Source organism: Bos javanicus, chromosome 11 (assembly GCF_032452875.1).
Source record: "Bos javanicus breed banteng chromosome 11, ARS-OSU_banteng_1.0, whole genome shotgun sequence".
NCBI classification, from domain to species: Eukaryota; Metazoa; Chordata; class Mammalia; order Artiodactyla; family Bovidae; genus Bos; species Bos javanicus.
Window position 1 is genome coordinate 63,141,629 of NC_083878.1, and position 22,459 is coordinate 63,164,087.

At 49.2% G+C, this 22,459-nt stretch overlaps 1 long non-coding RNA gene and 1 pseudogene across 1 annotated transcript; both read right to left on the bottom strand.

The window, feature by feature from the left end:
* Positions 1–5,929: 5,929 nt before the first annotated feature.
* On the bottom strand, positions 5,930–14,242 carry LOC133257212 (uncharacterized). The gene is made up of 2 exons (XR_009739449.1): positions 10,304–14,242; positions 5,930–6,274 (listed from the first exon to the last, which is right to left on the bottom strand). It is a non-coding gene; the product is annotated as an uncharacterized LOC133257212 (long non-coding RNA).
* Positions 14,243–21,625: 7,383 nt separating this feature from the next.
* On the bottom strand, positions 21,626–22,096 carry LOC133256538 (large ribosomal subunit protein eL22-like; annotated as a pseudogene).
* Positions 22,097–22,459: the final 363 nt, after the last annotated feature.

The window sequence follows — 22,459 nt, forward strand, 5'->3', positions numbered from 1 at the left end:
TCTTTACCACTGGCGCCATCTGGGAAGCCCTTGTCAACTAACACAGTCATATAATTCCTCTTGGAAATGCTTGAAAATTATACGCACTCACAGAGTTTATTGCTACCTACAGCGGTAGATTGCAAAAATGGCCACAACTGTTCTCTCCTCCCTGTGCTTACTGCTCTGCAAGCAGGCTTTGCAGCCCCTCCCAGAAAGAGCCGCAGGCTGTTTCTCTACTCCTTGAATTCACGCTGCCCCAGTGACTTGCTTGGCCCAGAAGAATGCAGTGGGTGTTATTCGTACAGTTCTGAGCCTAGGCCATGAAAGAGCATGCCTGCTTCTCTCTCTGGAACTCAGGTGAATAGGCCAGGCTAGACTGCCAGAGAATGATAGTCCACATGGAGCAGGGAGGGCTGCCCCAACTGAGGCCACTGTAGACCAGCGGGCCCCCAGCCAATGGGGCAGCAGACAGCAGAGCATGAGTGAGCACAGCCTAAGATGCCCAAATGCAGAGCCATGGGCTAAATAACTCCTGTTGTTTTAAGTCATCAGTTAAACAGAAAGAGCTAACTGATAGGCTTACTGTGTGCCAGACACTGGCTTGTACTTTATGTAATTGTCCTATTTCTTTAAACTTTATCAGTATCTATCAGCATGTAGAATACGTGTTCTGGGAAGAAATAGCCCCCAGCCAGCCCCTCAGTTTGCTTCTGTCTAAAATTCTGATTGAATTTAGGTATAGCCATTGGCTCCAAGGAGCTTTCAGGCTCTGACAAGAAGATCAGAGTATTCTGTGATATTGCTTAGTCTCCTGTCACTTAAAGGTGTTTGGGGTTACAGAAGTGGCACTCCAGTTGGCATCCATTCAACTTCTCATTCTGCCAGCAGCTCCTTGGGGGCTTCTGTCTGTTTTCAAGCATATGTAGTTCCTAGATGTCGGGGACCGAGAGATGATCAGACAGTCCTAGGGAAACCAAAGGGAGAAAGCAAGCTACTCAATTCTTTCTATTTAGAGAGAAGTGGGAGTCGATGGATGGTGGTAGCTTAAAGCTCTTGGCAGGATGACAGTCACCAAAGCAGTGGCCACGGTAAGTGCCAATGTAAGGCACAGCCTCAAGCCAAGAAGCAGGGTGTGGTCTGAGGCTGGTAAATGTTCCTGCTGGGGTAGCCCCACTCCGGTGCGCATAACCTCACTCTGGATCTTACTGTGGGATTCAAGGCATGACTTATCACAGTCCTTTGGGGTGACAGACATTTATTTAAAGTCAAGGTGTCTGCCAAAAGATAATAGCTTTAAATGTAAAATTACAAATCATTATGGGTAATGCAATGCAAATTGCTAGAGAAGCATTGGCAGTGTTATACTTTGATTTCATTTTTGCTTTTCTTTCATTGCCAGCCTTGTCTAAAGTTGCTTGCTGCTAGGGATACCTTATTCACACAGTTTATCCTTCAGCTGTGGCCTGATGTTGTCCTCTGGAGGAGATGTGCATGGAGGCCAAGGGGATCATGGAAGACTCCCTTTGCCCACACAAACTGGGATTATTTCTAAGAAACCCAGACTTGACTTTTCAACGTTGGTTTCTTCATTTACCCTCTGGGCAGTGCCTGGACATGTTCAGTTTCCACTGGGAATTGGAGGTCAATTTTAATAGTTAATCCAAAAGGCATCCTTCATTAAATGCTAAGTGACGGCTTTTAAATAACCAGTTGCTAGATTTGTCTCTTCTTTACCACCTCTGGGTCTCTGCTGGAGGAAGACTTATAAGCACTTTAGTCCTTAAAAGTTTCAGACTTGAGTTTTGTATACTTTTTTCCCCAAGGGATGTGGACAAATTGAAAAGTGGTCATTTCTCATCTGCTTTTCCTTTTGGCTGGGGGAGGGCGAGATGGCTGGATTTAAGGCCTGTCTCTAAGCCACAAAACCAGGAAAGAAAGGAAGAAGAAACAAAAAAATTAATAAGTGTTAAAACATGTTTTATAGCAAAATATCTTTCAAGGAAAGGGGTTCAAATGGGCTGACCATTTGGTTGCTGAGAGAAGCCTTACCAAACATATTTCCCCAAACAGTAGATGTCTCCAAGGGGCAACTGCCGAGAGGGTTTTCGACCAAGGTTTCCAGGGTCTTCAAGCTGAGAACAATCTCCTTGCAAGGCTGTGTGGGGCTTGCTTCATCTTCCTCTTTTTTTCAGCTCCCCTGTGGCCACCTGTTTCCGAGGAGCTCGGTTCTCATAATGACAAGGAAACCTAGAGGCTGAAAATAGAGCGGATTTCCCAGAATCTCAGGTACCAAGAGCAGAGAGGCGTGGGCACTTCTTGGACATGAGCTCACATTAGCTGATGAAACGCCTCTGTCATGTGCCTTCAGCTCCAGCCAGCTCCGGGTGACAGGGAAGGAAGCCAGTTTCACTGGGAAATACTGCAGAGATTTTCACCATGTTTTCAAGGGAAGAGACGAGCTTCTACACACTGGAAATAGGGGCCAGACTCAAATGAACCTGTGGCTGGGACGGCTTTTTCTAACGGAAGCGCTCAATCAGTTCCTAACAGTGGGAACTGCATTAGATCCCTAGCCCCATAACTCTCATCTGGATGCCTGTCACCCCAGCACTTGTCATCTGTGAACAAAGTCTGTCAGCCAGGCATCTCCTCCCTGAGACCACAGGCTTCTGAGTTAGTAAGAAACTTATCATTTCAAAAGAAGCTTTGTAACTTGTCTGGATGGTCCTTAGCCTATTTCATTATACACAGCCTACAAGCAAAGTGTCCTCAGTTAATACTGCTCACAGCCATCTGTGTTAGAGCATTCCCCAGCCTCTTTGCTTAGAGTTCTGACCCAAGAAAATAATATAATAACAAACACAAGACTTCCCTGGTGGTCCAGTGGTTAAGAATCTGCCCGCCAATGCAGGGGACATTGGTTTGATTCCTGGTCCAGGAAGATCCCACATGCCATGGGGCAACTAAACCCTTGTGCTATCTAGAGCCAGAGCTTTGTAACAAAGAGTAGCCCCCACTCTCTGCAACTAGAGAAAGCCTGTGTACAGCAATGAAGACCCAGTGCAATTGAGTTGGAAAAAAAAAAAAAGCAAACACGTATTTGTTCTCTGTTGCCATGTAATAAATTACCTCCAAACTTAACATTTATTGCCTCACAGTTTCTTTGGGTCAGAAATTCTCCTTAACTTGGCAGTTCCAGTTCAAGGTCTCTTACAGTAAGGTTTTAGTCACAATGTCAGCAGAGGATCCTATCATCTGAAGGCTTGACTGGGGCTGGAGGATCCACTTCCAGGACAGCTGGCTTCCTTACCTGGCTGGCAACTTGGTGCTGCTGTTGGCAGGATGTCTCAACTCCTAAACTATGTGAAGGGATTACTTTGATTAATTTTTTTAAATACATAGTAAACTGAGTAAATAGATATTCACTAGGAAGGACATAAGGGGCTTCCCTGGTAGCTCAGACAGTAAAGAGTCCGCCTCCAGTGCAGGAGACCTGGGTTCCATCTCTGAGTCGGGAAGATCTACCAAACTTCCCTATTGCTGTAATTATGCCTGCTCTGCTTTACACTGCCCCTGGTCTCCCCTACTGAGCGTCATGTGCCTCGGGATCAGGAGCCTGGGTATTGATATCTCCAGTGCCCCCTCCCCTGACCCCAGGCGGGACCTGCTCCTCTTCCTCTGCTGCCCAGGAGTTTACCCACCATGACCCACACAGAGGGTGTTCAACACAAAGAAAGTCAATTGAATGGCCTTCTACCTGTAGGGAAGACACTGACTCAGAGGAGACTCTCAACCCACGTTCAATGAGAATGAGCAGGAACACAGATCTCCATCATCCCGATTTGATCCCCCAAAGGAACCGGGGTGCCGAGAGTGGTGAGTGGGAATGAGGGAACAGGAGCAGAGACCTCAATGATTTCTTTTCTAAGCTGAATCAGGGGTTTCACTCTGCATGGAGTCTCAGGCAAGAGTGGGCAGGTTTGAAGGTGGCTGGCCACCCTCAAACATGGTCCTGAGGCCTGACTGGTGGCTCAGCACAATGGAGAAATTGATCCCTGCCAGGGCTGCGGGAGGCACAGGGTGAAATAAACCTTTCTCCTTTAAGAAGGAAAATGTGTTTTCCCACTCGGGCTACTCCCTGTTGGTGCATCCTGCTCAGGCGTTGACAGGAAGTGGGGAGGAAGGAAAAGAGGAAGGAGGGCATTTCCTCTCCTAGGCTGGGTTGCCAAAGCAACTGGTCTAAGATTCCTCTTATCTGCGGGTTTCCCTGCTACTAGTCCAGAAGGCTAGTAGCACTTTCTCGCCTGGCACTCCCACTCGAGAATGTACTTCCTCCGGGGTCTGTTTCCATGTCTCCACCACTGCTTGCCCACTTGCTCCAGGACAAACCCTCTCCTCCCTGCTCCCCACTCTGGCCAGGCTGGTTTGTCTTTCAAGACCTGAGTAAGTCAGGACTCCTTTGACTGCCCAGGAAGGCAACCCACTTCATACTGGCTTAAACTAGAAAAAGAATGTAGAATGTCTGGGCTTAGAATTACCATACGACCCAACAATTCCACTCTTATGTATATATTCCCAAAGACTTGAAAACAGGCATGCAAACAAATACTTGCACATGAATGTCCACAGAACCATTATTCATAATAGCTCGAAGGTAGAAGCAACTCAAATGTCCATCAGAATAGACAAAATGTGGTATATTCCTTACAGTGGAATACTATTTGGCCTTAAAAATAAATGACGTACTTAAAACATTCTACAATATGGGTAAACCTTGAAAACATCACGCTAATGAAAGAAACCAGATGCAAGAGGTCACATGTTGTATGATTCCACTTATCTGAAACTTCTTGAGAGAAAGAGGGAATAGGAAGTGATGGCTTGATGGGGACGGGGTTTCCTGTTGTGGTGATGTAAATGTCTTCGAAACTGGATAGAGGCAATGGTTGCCCAACCTTGCGAACGTACATTAATGCCACTGAAGCACACACTTTAACATAGTTAATGGTTAATTTTATGTTATGTGAAATTTACCTGAATTTTAAAAAATAAAATCTAATGACAATTTGAGCGGGAGTCAAGACTTCTTTGTTGTAAACAGAATGCCCAGGATGGACCCCGATGGCTTCAGACGTGGCTAGGTTTCGGGCCTCTGCAAAGCTATCAAGGTTTTGTCTCCATCTCTCAGCTCCGCATTCATCTGAGCAGCCCTCAAAGGGTGGGAGGAGAGGACCACTGCCGGCTCTGGTGTCACGTGGTGTTCAGTGAGCAAGAAAGATTTCTTCCTGGCTGGAACCATCATTCTCACCAGGGTATGAAGACCTCTGACTAATCTGGCTCCAGTCATCTGGTCACCCCTGTGGCCAACCCAGGATGGGGGTCTTGGAGAAGGTGGGAAGTCGGCACCACCCAAAGCTCATCCATAGGCTGAATGGGCTACTGTGGAGGAGAAGGTGATTCCCCCAGATAAAGGATGCTGAGTAGCAAAAGTGATTTCTATAGAGCCTTCACTGGCTCTTACCATCTTCCCTGGAAGACCCTTCCTTACCGACCCCCGCACCCCGCACCCCTCACCCCAACCCTGTGCCACGGCTCAGCTCCTTCCCAAAGCCTCTCTGTCTGCTTGACCCACTGGGACCTCCCTTGCCAGCAGTACTACACTCAAGAGCAGAATCCAGCCCTGTAGGTGGTGGTTTTAATTTGTTCAGTCTTTACAGAGCGCAGCTTGGCACTGTGCACTAAAATTTGAATGTCCTTTTCTTTTGATCCTGCAGTCATACGGGAATACATCCTAAGGAAATTTCAGCCCGAGTGCAAAGATGTATATGCATATGGATGGCCTCTGGCTAATTATTGACAACAGTGAACCTAGAATAACAAAAATGATCATCAACGGGAGATGGATTAAATAAACTATGGTGAAGATGAACGGATAGCCATGCAGCTGTTTAAAGGATAAAAAAAAAATCTCCATTTATTGACTTGACCATGAAATTTAATTTTTTAAAATAGTGTTATTTATTTATTCAGTTTTGGCTGCGCTGAGTCTTTGTTGCTGCTCGGGCTTTTCTCTAGTTGCGGCGAGCAGGGGCTACTCTAATTGTGGTGTGCAGGCTTTCATTGCAGTGGCTTCTCTTGCTGAAGCTCCCAGACACTAGAGTACAGACTTAATAGTTGTGGATGCACAGGCTTAGGTGCTCCTCGGCATGTGAGATCTTCCCAGATCAGGGATTGAACCCACGTCTCCTGCATCAGCAGGTGGATTCTTCACCACTGAGCCAGTAGGGAAGCCCTGAAATTTAATTTTTAAAAAAGGATATAAAAAGGAAATATACTGCAACTCCATGTTTTAAAAACATAACCCTTGTAAATGAGCAGGGAGACCATAATTTCAGTCTCTGTATGGACTTAATGGCCCAAATTAATACGAAATAAATTGCATTATTTAATTACATCTCTAGAAGAACATTAAAAGAGCTCCAGAAAAATAACCACATCAGTCCGTCTCCAAAGCCCCGTCTTCCAAGCCCAATTCTCTACACCCCGTCGCTTCTCCTGAGCCTCTAACGTGCTACAAACTAAACTGCGTACCGAACTCTAGTTCAGAAGGCTTTTCCCTACCCTGGACCTCATCCCATCTCACTGCATTCCTTTATTATGTAGATCAGTTTAGCTTTTCTCAGCAAGTGATCATTCTTCCTCTCTGTGGAAGAGTGAAGTGAAGAGAAACCAAACAGGCAAGTTTAGAACGTTCGTCAGTGGACAGGGGCAGGAAGAAGACACTCTGATGTTAATAATTGTATCTCATGTAAAAACATGGATCTGCATGCATAGAAAATAGTGTGGGAAAAATACACAATAATGATATCAGGGCTATCAGTGGGTAGTGGGATTAATAGGTGATTTTTTGCTCTTTATATTTTTTGTCTGAATTTTTTTTTATAGAGCATGCTCTAGTTTTAAATTCAGAAAGCTTTTTTTTTTTTTTAAAGAAGCCTTGTGCAGTGGTATGTGTCTTTCTATTCTTTTTTTTTTTCTTTCAAGATCCAGCAAAGGATAAAGAAAATTAAGATTCCCAATCCATCCTCAACACATGATGTCTCTTTTCCTGTTTAATTTTGGAACTTTTAAAAAGTAACCCTCCTTTCACATATCAGGAGAAATATGAATAAAAGAACATTCCTTAGTGGGTTTATAAATGTTATCCATAATATGCTACCGTGCAGGTGCATTTAAAATAAGGCAGCCTGGGGACTTCCCTGGCTGTCCAAAGGTTAAGACACCACCTTCTGATGCAGAGGGTGCAAGCTTGATCCCTGGTTGAAGAGCTAAGATCCCACAAGCCTCCTGGCCAAAAGACCAAAATGTAAAACAGAAGCAACATTATAACAAATTCAATAAAGATTCTAATAATGGTCCATGTCAAAAAACAAAATCTTGGAAAAAAAAAAAATTAAAGCAGGCTGATGGGAATTCCCTTGTGGTAGAACTTGGTGCTTTCACTGACAAGGGCCCAGGTTCAATCCCCGGTCAGGAAACTAAGATCCTGCAAGCTGCATGGCATGGCAAATAAATAAAGCAAGCAGAGCCTGCCATGGAAGGACTGAGGTAGTCCTGAGAGTGAAGGTCAAGCTTGTCACAGCCTGGGGTTGGGGGCGGGGTGCCGGCCTCCCTCAGCAGCTACCCCTACCACCTACCCTTCTTCAAACAGAAGGTAACCCCTGTGGCCTAGCCACCGTGTACATCCCAGAGTGGCTTGCGAGAGGCTCCAGAGGGCCTGAGTGACCTGGCCTTTTGTCAAGCCAAGCAGGAACTCTCCCCTCTGCAGACTTGCTGTGTGAGAGCTCTGCTCTCTGAGCAGGGTAAAAACGACCTTACTGCCAGCTTCCCTTTTCCTGCTGGGTCCCTCCCTGGCTCCTCTGCCACCTCCCCTGGGTCCCCTCTGGGCAGCTTAATTTTTGTGTCTGGGCCAGGTGGGGAAAAAGCATTTGGCTCCGCCTGTTGTTGTCAGGAGTCCAACAGTACCAGGGGTCGTGCCTGGTTTCAAGTATTTCCCAGTGCCTTGCCTTGCTCTGTAGTCAAGTCTCTAGCCAGGATTTTTTGGCTCTGGGAAAGACTGAGTGCCTGTCGGAGCCTTCCTAGGCCTGTGTTTCATTTGCAGCTGCCTGGCTTTGACTGGGTGACCGTTCGGCCCTCCCCAGTCAGCCCATCCCCTTCTGCTTGGCCAGCAGAGGAGGCCCTTTGTGTCGTCATCCTGGGGCTTAGGAGGGAGGAGGCTCCTAGTTTCTGTCCCCAGCCTGGTGTCCGGGGTTTACAGCGGCTTTGGCCCAGGCTTGGGGGTGGCATGCCTTCCAAGAGCAAGCAGTTCCTGCCCGTCTGGCAAAGGGAAGAGTGCCAACCCCAAACAGCCCTGGCCCCTCACTGTTTCTAAGTCAGACTGGGACCTATTCAGCACCTGGCACTCTCCCGCTAGAAATTTCCAGCTGTTCTGATCTTTCACACAGAACTTGGCAAGGCTGAAGAGGTCTAGAAGCAAATGAATTTCAGGAAGCCTGCAGAACACCAGGCCTGGGCTGGGGGGCACTCTCCCCCTCCCTGCTTTTGGACTCCCTCTCAGGCTCCCTGAAATGCCACATCCTGCCTTTGGATTCACCTGGGGCAGAGGACCTGATGGGGTGTCAGACCCTGGAGTCCAACTGCCAGGGAAGAGAGAGCCGAGCCGTGTAGCATGTGACCCTGAGCCCCAGGCAAGGTGCCTGAAGGTTGCCAGTCCAGTGCGGGGGTGGGAAAGGGTGTGAGTCAAGGTTGCAGGTTCCAGAACCTATTTGGGAGCCTGTTTGGGACCTGGCATAGACCGAAGATTCAAGGGACCCAGATGTGTCCTCATCACCATACGCGACCCAGACCCTGCTCCGGTGTAGGAGAGCTGTGAATGTTAAAATTATGCATCCTTGACAAAGATCTCTTCTCTTCTGTTTCTTTCAGACTACAGTGTATTTCCTGAGCTCTCCTTTGCTTTTCTTAAGGTACGGGGATCTGTAGTGCACACAGATAAATACTCAAGTATTTGTAGCCTACGGCGGCAAATTGTGGGGAGTGTGTAGTTGTAACCATTGGAGGAGGAAAAAGGTATTGTTGGTCAGTTTCTTCTTTATACTTTTTCCACTCTAGTAAGTGCCCTGGAGATAAACTAGGTAGTTGGAAAGGTGCCCTGCCTGTGCTCACCCTTCCAGCCCAGCATGTATTTCCTGCTCCCTTCCTCCGGGATTGGTGGAGGGAGTGGGGAGGGGGTTGCTAACCCCATCAGCCCACCTCTGCCTTGGGAGTGAGGAGCTGCCCAGACTGAGGTGTTCAGGGAAGTTGTGTCAGGCTCTTCCCCTTGAACCTAGGGAATTCCCAGGATGGTGGGCGGTGGGACCCGGATGGTGGGGAGGAGAAGCTGTAGACAGGGCCGGTGATGACTGGTCCCAGTGACTTGGGTTTCGCCTGGCCTCTGGCTAATGCCAGGCAGCACAGGGGTAAAGAATCCGCCTTCCAATGCGGGAGACTTAAGAGATGTGGGTTTGATCCCTGGGTGGGGAAGATCCCCTGAAGAAGGAAATGGCAACCCACTCCAGTATTCTTGCCTGGAAAATTCCATGGACGAGGATCTTGGCGAGCTACAGTCCATGGGGTCGCAGAGTCGGCTTGACAGAGCGACTGAGCACACGCACACACTGGCTAATTCAGGAGGACTTGCGGCCTTTGCCGGCTTGGGCCCTCACAAGCCCCACTCAAGGTGGACAGGGTCTGCTCTCAACCACAGACGATTCCGCGACTGTCCAAGGTCTCTCTGCCTGTCAAGCGCCCCAGAACTCAAGTGCCCTGGCTCCCCGGGCTGGGGATAGTTCCCGCCTTGGCCCTCTCAGTGCCCGGTCTGCACCCATCGCCCAGTCCCCTGGCACAGCCTCGGGGCAGGGCGCGGGCGTGTCTGGGCTGGGCCTGGCCGACGGCGGCTCACGCAGGGCACGGAGAGCAGGAGCAGGAGCTGGAGGCCGGCTCTTAACCGGTGCCCCAGCCCGGCCGGGTGGCGCCGAGAGGGCCCCCGCGGCTCCCGGCGGAGGCTCGGGCCACGGCCATTGGCCGCCGAGCCCTGGGTCGGGCGGGGGAGCGGGCCCAGGCGTCGGGTTACTCAGACCGAGCGGCTGCGGGGCAGGGGGGGAGGGGCGGCCGCAGCAGCTGGCCGGGAGTGGGTGGGGGCGGGGGCCGCGGGCAGAAGGACGCCCCCCTCCCTCCAACCCGCGGACGGGCCCCTTTCTTGGCCTTAAAGGGAAACTATTACCGTATTTGCATCCAGCAGCGAACAGTTGTGAAGGCCCATTGCGTGTCAGGTGCTGTGCTGGACTGGAGCGCGCGTGCAAAATGGCCTAGACGGCGTTCTGCCCAAACTTGCCTCTATAAGAAATCTACACGGAAGAAGAACGCTGAGGACACCAGGAAGCAGGGGACCAGGCCCAATTGCGAAACGTGAGAAACCAGAGTTATAGGGGTTCCTTGAAAAGGAAGCCTCCCCTCCAGGCCAGGGTAACCTGGGAAGCTATCCTCAAGGGGCCAGGTGAGGCTGCCCTTATCCATCACGCACCCGGGCGGGGCCGCGGGGGTGGGTGGGGGGCGGAGCGCAGCAGACACTGATGAATGCCCCCTCCCCCTGTAATCCTCACCCAGCCCTCTCTGCCTTCTCATGCAATCTCCTGCAAGCCTGGGACCCTCTCTTCCTTCCTCCTGAAGACTGTCTCACCTCTGAGGACCCTGCTGCTCCACAGCCCTGTCCAACAGAGGCTTCTTTCTCCATAGGCCACGCTTCCGGGCCTGGAGATGTCTCCTCACTCACCATTGATGCTTCCCAATCTGGTTCCTATTCCTCCTTCAAAAACCCATCTCCTTTGGAATACATGTCAACAGAGCTTGCTATCCACCGCTTCTAGTTAGTGTCACCTTATTATCCTTCTGCCCACTTCCTCCATTCCTTGACGATTTCAGCACTGGGCTCTTTCTCCTCCACTATCACCATTCTTGGTGATCTCAACATGCCCCACAGCTTTGGCATGCCCCAAAGCTGATGACCTGCCCCACAACCTTATCCCCTAACTGTCCTGACTACCTTAGTCCTAATGATACATCTCCTGCCCCACCCTGGTCTCCTGGTCATACCCTAGACCTGGAACCATGAATGTCAACGTGCGTGTGTGTTCAGTCGTGTCTGACTATTTGGGACCCCATGGACTGTAGCCCACCAGACTCCTCTGTCCATGGGATTCTCCAGGCATGAATACTGCCGTGGGTTGCCCTTCTCCAGGGGATCTTCCTGACTCAGGGATTGAACCCAGGTCTCCTGCATCGCAGGAGGATTCTTTACCACTGAGCCACTGGGGACCATCTCTTAAATCTCAGATTCAAAGATCCTACTACCTGCCAGCCTGCCAGCTCTTTCACTCCGGTCCTTCCACTCCACCATCTTTCCCACCTGAGACCTCCAGTCCATCGCTGTACTGTTTTTTCACTATTTATCTTCCCTCAGGCCTTATCAGCCAGCTGAGGTTCTATGATCTGGCCTGGGAAATCTTCCTTGCAAACACTCTGAACTTCTTACAGCAGTCTCTCTCCATTGCATTCACCTGGTGAAAACCCAGCTGTGGTTAAATCAAACTGCTTACTTCATACCTGCAACAGAGAAGCTGCACACTGCTGAAGAAACTACCCAGCTACTCTGAATGGGCTCACATCACATTTATGGCCGTAAATTTCTGATGGGTATTTGACAGTCCTACCACCATTTCTTAGAAAAATTCCTTTTCCCTCTTCTTGATGCAACAATTTCACACTTTCTCCTCTTCTGCATACTGTCAACACCCCTTCCTCTTTCGCTCTCAATCTGGCCTCTGACTATCCTTCATAGAGAAAATAGGTACAAACAGACCAACCGCCTGCACTTCCTCCCACCAAAGCCACCAGAATGTCCCCAGCTCTGGGTTCCCTCCGCCCATCTGTGGCCAACCCCTCCATCTGTGCCCTGGGCCCCTTCCCCTTTCACCAGCACACATCTTCCCTTCCTTTCAGCTATAGGGTTAGCCAAAAAGTTTCCATACCAAAAAGATGGTATGGAAAAACCCAAAGGAACTTTTTGGTCAACCCAATATTCTTCCTCTCTACTCTAACCTTCCCATTGCAGTCGAACAGGACTTAATATCCCTCAATTTAAAAACATATTAGTCTTAGCCCAATTTCCTGCTGCACCATTTTCGGGCTCCTCTGCAGAGCAAATATTCCTGGGAGAGTTGTCTACACAACTCACACTTCTCTTCCTTGCCTCCCTCTCACCTCCACCCATCCCAGTCAGGCCTTTCTCTTGCCATTCCCTTGTCATGGCTCTTATGAGGACACCAGTGACTGACATCTTGGCTAAATTAGTGGCCAGTTTACATCCCTATTTCATCTGGTCTCCCAGTGGTACTGAACATCTTTGACTACTCTGTGGTAGATTGAATTATTGGTCCTAATTCCTGTCACTCCTCCCTGTGTTCTTATCCTATGTAACTTCGCTGCCCCTTTTTGCACTAGAGGTAGAATATATGTTCTTGCCCCTTGACTTTTGAACATCACTATATGACCCATTTTGGCTAACAGAATGAGAGAGGAAGTGACATGGTACAGTTCCAAGCCTAGGCCTTAGGAGTCATTTCCATCTGCCTATCTGTGCCAACGTCATCACCAGGGGATAACCTGCCATAGCTGCCCTGTCCGTGCAAGGATGATGAGGGACATGTATCCAGAGCAGACTTAGACCCAGCCAAGGTCAGCCTCACCTGGCTGACCTCCAGCTGATGCCAGATGTGTGCATAAAATAGCACGTGGCTCAGTGGTAAAGAATCCACCTGCCAGTGCAGGAGACATGGGTTCGATCCGTGGCCTGGGAAGATCCTACATGCTGTGGAGCAACTAAGCCCATGTGCCTCAACTACTGAGCCCGTGCTCTAGAGCCTGGGAGCCGTACCACTGAAGCCCGTGTGCCCTGGAGCCCATGCTTCACAAGAGAACCCCGCACACTGCAACTAGAGAAAAGCCCGTGAAGCACCGAAGACCCAGCACAGCCAGAATAAATAAATAAAAGTATTAAAAATATTTACTGTTATATGCCGTAGAGATTTTTGTGATTGTTTGTTACCTAGCAACAGCTGACTGATATATCCCTCTTCTTGAAATACTTCCTTTGCTCAGCTTCCTTAGAATCACCATCTTCTGGTTTTCTTCCAACTTCGCAGGCCATTTGTCTCAATCTCGCTTGCTTGCTCTTCCTCTACCAGATCTCTAAATGTTGGAGTGGCTTCAGTCTCATTTCTCTCACTTCTAGCTTTACATTTTCTCTAAATGGAATGATCCAGGCCCATGGTTTTGAATACTATCCATATGCTAGATGTCAAATTTAAACCTAAAGGAGAGATGCCCCTGAATTCCAGACTCAAACCTGTCTACACATATCCCCCTGACACCTGATAGGTACTGGCATGGCCAAAACAGAACTGCTGATATTCCCCTCTCCGCAACATGGGCAATCTGTCCATCCAGTTATCCTAAAAATGAAAGTCATCCTTGTGATAGCTCCAGAGATCTCATCATCTCCATAGCCACAAACCTGCCGTTACCTGCTCTTGCCAGGACATCTGCAACCACATCTTTACTGTTCTCCTCTGCTTCTAGTCCCTGCTCTGCCAAGCAGCCAGAGCCATCTTTCTAAAGAGTAAGTGGAATCTTTTCTCCTGGCTTAAAATCCTCCAAAGGTTTCCCACTGCAACCAAAATAAAATCCACACTGCTTATTTTGACCCATGAGGATATGATGGTCTAGTCTTTGCCTATATTTCAAGAGCCCTCGAAATGTCCTTGTTCACATTGCTCCAGTGACAATGGCCTTCAAAGGTATCTCCTGAACTTAATGGAGTGCATTCCTGCCTCAGGGCTTTTGCATCTCTATCCCTTCTGCTTCGAGTTCTTCCTGCTCAGAAGGTCTTAAAGAGGCCTTTCCTGGCTAAATAAAGCAGCACTAACTAACCCTACCCCCATCCCTACTCTATTCCATTGATTAGCTACTTATCAACATGTGAAACTGTCTGGCTTTATTCTCTTCCATTAAGGCAAAAAATCTTTAAGGGCAGGCATCTGTCTTGGTCTCTGATATATTTCCAGGGCCAGAACATGCCTTGCACATGGTGGGGTGGGGGTAGGGGTGGGTGGCTCTCCATAAATGTATATGGACTGACTGCAGCCAGAACTGAATGGAGAAGGAAGTAGCCAGCTAGATGGCCAGGAAGGCAACTGCAGGGCCTGAGATAGGCTGGAGAAGCCAAGATATACCAAGGGGGCAGTGAGAGGCCAGGCTGGCTACAGGGGAGGAAGCAGGTGGGGGGTGGGAGGAGAAAAGTCAGCATGGTGAGAGGCCTTGAATGCCTCCCTCCAAGTCCTTTGAGTTAGTGGGTGCTACCGATGATTATGAATCAAGGACATGATAGGTTCAAAGCAATGATTTCAAATGATTAATATGCTTGAAGGGTTTACGTGTCTGAGTGTCTTTAACTAAGCATTGTCTGTCCCATGGGAGGACAGTTTTAGAAGCCAAAACATCTAGAAGAATCTGGGAGCCCAGGGGAGTGGGAGATCTGTCCCCTTGGATTGAAATGCAAGAAAAACCCATTATCCAACCTTTCAGGGACCAAAATTGAGTTTCTAGTTTTGGAAGATCTCCCTGAGTAATTAAAGGTTTGCTGAGCTACACAGCAGGCACTCAGCCACATGTGTTAACGAGCTGGTGCCCCGTGCCTTAGGCTTCCTTACACCTTCGCCGAAAACGCACACACATACGACCAAATTGCTTTTTTTCACCGTGTGATTGAACACAGCTTCACCAGACCCTCCACCCCACGGATACACCCTAGATCCAGCCCCTTGCCTTCCCAGCCCCCTCCACCCAATTCCATTGTCAGAGCGGAACAAAAGGCCCAAGGCATCCTGGGTTAAAGGATTTTAACTCTGCCAGCCCCAGGAGGCTCCAACAAGAAGCAGTTTCCTGCAGAAGAAAAGTGACTGAGAAATCTCCCCAGGGGACAGGGGATTTTTTTTTTTTTTTCTGGTCTGAAAAACAGAATCTAGCTGTCAATCAGACACCTTCCCCGCTCGCCGCTGCCGCCGCCGCCCCGGCCCCCACTCCAGGATTAGGAGCTTTCTCTCCTAGACACCTTCCCTCAGCCAAACGTATCTTCAAGTCTCTTGCCTAGGACTTGTATTTGTGGCCGTCAGGCTCCCACCCAAACCGGCGGGGCCATCCCCACCACCCCCATCAGACAGGACTCTCCCTCTGCGCCCCCTCCTCGTCTTCCTACCGCTGCTTCCCCGCCTTCACCCTTGCGGGTACAGCTGCCCCGTGCGCGATGGTCATCCACACCCCCGTGTCCCCCGGCCATCCCCATCCCCGCCTGCGAGCCTCCGCTCCCCGGGCGCCGCCGGGCGGGAAGCCGGGGCCCGCCGCCTGCTCCGGACCCCGGCTGGCTCCTCCGCGGTCCCGCGCGGCACCCTCTTCGGCCACCAGCTTCTGAACTTGGCCGGAAACGAACCAGTCCTCCGGAGCGGAAAGCTGCGGGCTGGTGGGTTGCTGGCGAGAGCATTTACAGGGCCGAGGTTCGGTGGGTTTGTGTCCACGTGCCTCTGCCCTGACCGGTGAGCAGCGTCCGGAGAGCCCCTGCTGGCTGCTCTGCCCTGGTCCCAGAGGCTTCTGGAACAAAACTGCATTTCGTGTAAAACCCCTTATACTTATTCTGGAACTAGAACTAAAGTACACATTTTTGTTGTTGTTGTTCTTGAGTTTTTCACGTAGAAGAGATACAGGGTAAAATGGAAACATGTTTGGGAAAGGAGTGAGCAATCAATGCTGGCATTTAAACAACACAAAATTGCCTTCGCCAGGCCACACGCCCAGGCGGCCGCGGCGCTCCCGGCGACAGAGCAGCGCCCTCTGGCGGCCGCGCGGTTGGAGGGGATCGGCCGCCCCCACCCCCAGGCTCCGGAGCCGGGCGGAGGAGAGTGGCTTCCCCAAGTCTGGGAAACTCGGGGCAACTTGGCAGGAAGGGAATTCAAGGTGGGCGTCGCAAGGGTGCTGGGAAATGCTTTTTGTGGTTTCAGGCTCGGGCCCAGGCCCAGAGCCCCGGGAAGGGTCCAACTTAAAAGAAAAACTCTTGTCCCATTCTCAAAGTCCGCTTGAAATTGTATGGATACAGCACCATCCCTTACCTGAAAGCTTTGATTCTTTTTAAAATCCTCAAGGCGTTCGAGAAGGGTGATTTTTAAAACGTGGGCAAGTGAAATCACCAATATCATCACCAAAAAGCGTGATTACACCATAATATGTAGATTTTACATGCTGGTAATATTTACTGAGTATCATTAAATCCTTTTTCCCCTGCTTTAATCCCAAGGGCATCCTTTTGTAGTCTGAACAGCAGTGTTATTTTAGCCCCCCCACCCCAGTGGCCATTCCCTCTATCTCAATTTGCCCCAAGTTTTCTTGTTCCTCGTATGAATATATACTAAATGTTTCTCCCCTTTTCCTGCTTTTCCTTATTCTTATATCTGCTGCTTGTGGTTAGGCTCACACAGTTTATTGTCTGGATCAGAGCTACTTTGTGGGAACAGCCGGAGCTTGGCATCGGTGGTGCCCAGAATCCCAGGTTCACAGACTGTCTTGGGTTCTCTCTGCTCTACAGCAACACCAGCACGTCTGCCAAGAGGTGGCCACCTCACACTGACTGCAGACACACCCACCCCCCTTCACCCCCGCACACATACACACACAGGAGCAGACTACTGCTTCAGCTTCCTGTCTCTCTGGAGTTTCTCTCCGGAGAGTTTGGCCCCTCCCCCACCCGATGGAAGCCAGAAGAGGTGAGGGTGCTGGGTTTCTGAGGAGCCAGGCAGGTGCTCCCCTGCCCCGCTCCCTTTCCTGTGAATCTCTTTTCCCTGCCTGAGGGGTTTCCACTTACCCATACTGTCTGGTGGGAATTCCTCCAACTTCATAGCTTCCTTCTGTTTGGGGTATTTTCTGCTGTATCTGTTGCTACCCACAAGCCACCCAGTGGCTGAAAACAAGAAACGTGTACTCATTAGCTCCTGCCTCTGTGGGTCAGTGGGGGCAGTGTCCAGCCTGGCTCTGTTGGGCCTGGCCCTGTGTCTGTGGTGAGCTGGCAGGTCGCTGGATGGCGTAGGACAGCCTCATCCGCTCATCAGGTGGTTAGCAGGCTGTCCGCTGTGGTGAAAGGGTGACAGGGTGACGGGCCAAGTACCTCTCACCCAGCAGGGGAGCCTACCCCAGGCTTCTTGCTGTAGTGGCGAGATTCCACGGACGGGGAGAGCAGAAGCCACGAGGCTTCTGGAGGCCTGGGCTGGGAACCGGCCCGTCTCCTGTGGCCACATTCTCTTGGTCAAAGTGAGTCGGGAGGCCAGGCCTAACTTGAGAAGTGGGAAACGGACTTCAGCTCTTGGTGGAGGGAGTGCAAAGTATTGTCGTCATTTTTGCACACACTGGCCCTCTTCTTCCCTGGGCACACTACCCGTAAGTAAACACGTCAAGATACTAAATCCCTTCTCCGCCCCCAGGACATTCAACAGAGCAAAGCTGAAGCACACAAGCCAGCCGTCAACGTGCCTGGGTTCAGATCTTGGCTCCACATTTATCAGAGGCTGACCCGAGAAAGCTGCCTTACCTCGGTTTCCTAATCCGTAAAAGTGGGAGTTGTTGTAAATATTAAATAAGTTAATCCACGTTAAGTACTTACACGGTGTCTGGCACACGGTAAGTGTCCAATAAATATCAGTTATCGTGCCATGAGGGGACGGCTGGCTGCCCACCAGGACTGCTGAGGCCACCGGCGCCGTCTTCCACAGCTGCCCCAAAGCCCCTCCCAACACGACTGACACCAGGGGGGCCCCCAGCTGCCAGCTCTGCTGACGACACCTGGTGTTTTCAGGGCTCCACTGAGGTGCGGGGGAAACGGCCCAGTCCGTTTTTACCAGCTCCTTCAGTGAAGCCTGTCTCTCTAGAGCTGTTACAAAAAGGGCTCTGAAGTCAGACAGAGCTGCGGTTTGCTTCCAGCGCCTCTTCCTGAGGCATTTAGCAAGCTGATTCATCTCTCTGAGTTTCAGTTTCTTCGTCTGTAAAATGGAGACAACAGCAGTGCCTCCTACAGAGCATGCGGGGCATAATACGAAGAACGGAAGAGCCTGTGCTCACAAAGATGCTGGCACTCCAGGACACAGAAGCGTGTTGTCCTTGAAATTGCCCTTCTTGTAGGTGCTGAGAAGTTGCCACGGGTGAATCCTTTTTCCCAGAAATATCCTCAGTCACTCCTCGCACCCTCCCCCACTCAGTGCATGGAGATGGGCCAGGATCCTGGGGAGCAGGCTGAGCTCTCCCCAAAGCTGCTGGTTTAGCATCAGGTCCCTCCTCGCCACTTCCTGAGGCCTGACCCATGTTCCACTTTCAGCTTAGTATCTCTAATACCTAGCAGACAACTCGGCATGGTCTGATGAAAGAAAAGGGCTTCCCTGACGGCTCAGATGATAAAGAATCTGCCCGCAAAGCACAAGACCTGGGTTCGATCCCTGTGTCGGGGAGATCCCCTGGAGCAGGGAATGACTACCCACTCCAATATTCTTGCCTAGAGAATTCCATGGACAGAGGAGACTGGCAGGCTATAGTCCATGCGGTCTCAAAGAAAAGAAAGAAAGATGACATGGAGGAGGATGTAGGAGAGGAACGACTTTGCCCTCTACTCTCCTAGGTTCAACAGCTGGGTCTATGAGATCAATTTACAGCAAGCAGATTAACAAGAGGAAGTGAAAGTTGCTCAGTCCTGTCTCACTTTTTGTGACCCCAAGGACTATAGCCTGCCAGGCTCCTCTGTCCATGGAATTCTCCAGGCCGGAATACTGGAGTGGGTAGGCATTCCCTTCTCCAGGGGGGATCATCCCAACCCAGGGATCTAACCCAGGTCTCCTGCATTGCAGACGAATTCTTGCAATGAATTGCAGGGAAGCCCAACAAGAGGAACGGTATACATATTTCTTGACTTGTAACATGACATCAACAGGGATATCACAGGAAAAAAGAAAACCTAGGAAGGAGATGAGATTTGAGAGTTTATCTACCTTCTTAATAGGGAAGGGGCAATTTAGGAGAAAGGTGGACGGGCCTTTGAAGAACAGATGGGAGATGTGATAGTTTCTGACAATGTTTGTCTCAGTGTGGGGTGGACTTCCAGTGTCCTCTCCTGTGACCATCTTCCCTGGTTGGTGAAACTCCCCGGGAAGGGATTTATGACAGTTAAGTTCCTTCTGGAGGGTCTGTCTTAGGCAGATAAAGGGGAGGAAAGCTTCTCCCTGCCTTTGCTGTTTTTTAAGTGCCTTCAGCTCAAGATAATCAAAATAACAAAGTGGCATCTTTGAATTTCACTTCGAGGGCTTCTGACAGTTTTTCTTTTCCTTGGATGAAACTAAGGTGTTCAACATGCTGATTTGATACTTACATATTACAAAACCATTACCATCAGAGCATTAGTTAATATTTCCATCATATCTTATAATTAGCATTTCTTTTTTTGTGTGGTGATGGGACTAAAATATCCTCTACAGAGCTGGAGAAGGTGGGAGTGGGGCCCCTGGTATGAAGAAAGCTGAGTTCATAAATCTGTCCCCCCATTTTTCCTGCCTGTTGCACCTTTAGCCTGGCTCTTTGGAAAGATGGATGTGTATACATATAGACATAGGCGCAGAGTAGAAGGATGGTTGTCCACTGTGGTGAAGGGAGCCGGTGGTGCTTGGAGCCTGGGTGGAGTTTGAAAAGACTAGGATCTTCTTGGAATGTACCTTTCTGGGATTGGGGGGAGGGAGGGGAGACTGTCACCTTCAAATCAAATGATTTATAAAATCTGGATTATAAATTTCCATTCCCAAGAAGGGATCTGATTGTTCAAAGGATAAGGGAAGTAAGGCAAAGGTTGTGCTGATTGTGAGTTGGGCCCTAAAATCTCTTTCTGACACTCAGATAGTAACACACAGGCTGCAAAAGCCCTCCAGACAAAGGCTGGTCCAGGGCCACTTACGGCAGTGTGAACTGAGTTGCTTGTTCAGAACTTGTTCCGGGGCCCATCCCAGGTCTACCTAATCTCCAGTTACTGGACTCTCTAGGGATTGAGCTGGGGAACTCCCTTGTGGTCCAGTGGCTAAGACTCCGCCGCACTCCCAATGCAGGGTGCCCAGGTTCAATCCCTGGTCAGGGAACTGGATCCCACATGCTGCAGCTAAGACCCAGCAGAGCTAAAGTGAAGTTGCTCAGTCATGTCTGATTCTTTGCAACCCCATGGACTATAGGATATGAGGTTCCTAAATAAATGAATAAATGCCCCAAGTGATCCCAAGGTGCCTACAGATGGAGGGCTCTGTAGGATAGGTAGATGGCGATAGAGGAGGCAGCGGCTCCCAAACCTGGCAGCTCAAGAGTGCAACTGGAGCTTTAAGAGCTAGCCTCCGCCCCGGACTATGTGAGGTGGGCCCAGGAATCACTATTCCTTTGCCATTCCTCCGATGATTCTGGTTGTCACCCTGGTTAGGTGTCCCTGGAGGGAATTAACTGAAAGGAGCTTTCCTTATCTGTTACTTGATTCTGGAAGTCTCCCCACATAGCTTCTTCACTGACACTGGGGCATTCCACACCGATCCCGGGGCAGGCCTAGGGCATGGAGATGTTGGGGCTGCTGTGGTGGTGTTCCCCCCTCCCCCAGCTTTATTGAGATATAAATGACATATAACACTGGAAGTTTAAGGTGTTCAACATGCTGATTCGATACTTACATATTACAAAACCATTACCATCAGAGCTTTAGTTAATATTTCCATCATATCTCATAATTAGCATTTCTTTTTTTGTGGTGAGAATGTTTAGGATCTACTCTCTTAGCAACTTTCAAGTATACAATATGGTATTATTAACTGTAGTCTATACATAAGACTATTGCTATACATTAGATTCCCCAGAACTTATTCATCTTATAACTGGAAGTTTGTCCCCTTGGATCAACATCACCCCATCTCCCCGCCACCTTCCAACCCCAGCCCCTGGAAATTACAATTTCACCCTCTGTTTCTAGACATTTGCCTTTTTTAGATTCTACATCTTTAAGTAATAACATCTGGTATTTGTCTTTCTCTGTCTAATGCCCTCAAGGTCCATCCACGTTGTTGCAAATGGCTGCATAGTATTCCATTGTCTATATGTGCCGCGTTATTCGTTTGTCTGTTGAGAAATACATGGGCTGTTTCCATATCGTGGCTGTTGTGAGCAAGGCCATAATGAACACGGGAATGCAGGCATTTCTTCAAGATCCTATTTTCATATTCTTTGGATATATACTCAGGATTGTTGGATCATATGGTAGTTTTATTTTTAATTTTTTGAGGAGCATCCATACTGTCTTCCATAGTGGCTACACCCAATCTGCATTCCCACCCACAATGCACAAGGGTTTCCTTTTTTATTTAAATACACAAAATATTCTAGATCCTGAGTTTTAATTCTCATCTTCCTCCTCATCTTCATCTAGAGTAATCTGGAGGTAACACAAATCGTAACTTTCTTTGCTGTTAGCAACTGTGTGTAACCAATCACTTAGATTATTCTTCAAATATTTTTTGGTAAAGAATTCCATGGACAGAAGAGCCTGGCGGATGCAAAGAGTCAGACACGATTGATGGACCAGCACTTTCACTTTTAAGATATTTCAAATACCTTTTGGAAAAAAGTCACCTCATAAGTCACAGTGATCTTGCTTTTGTGTCTTTGGATTGATATGATTGCTGCCCAGATTCCCAGCTTTTCCATTCACTTTGATTCTCTCCTGAAGAAACTGCTCAAAATTGGCGGCATCTATGATTCCACTTCTGCAGGAGGGGTACAGTTCAGAGTAAACTGCAGGACCTGCTTTTTTTTTTTTTGCACCCCCCCACCCCCCGCCCCCAACAAGCTGTTTTACAGGCACCATGATGGCAGCGGAGGCAGAAGGAGAGGTGGATGAACTAGGCAGGCACAGAAGCCCACAGCCATCTCTTATCTTTTTGACTGTAGAGATTCTAACAAGTGTGAGGTGAGTGGGACCAAAAATATTTGAAATATTTTTGGATTGATAAGAACCCCCAAATGGGTTCAAAGTTAGCAGAGTATCTGAATCAGGAAAACGATCAATTTTCTCATATGCTTTTGACCTCACAGAGGGGGTCTGGTCACCATTCTGCCCCCTGCAACTGAGAACAGCAGACAGTGACTAACCAGCTGCAACAGAGTCCTGACTCTCACATGACACACTAATATCTACACCGGCTAAGACTCTGCTTTCTGGTACCGCAGG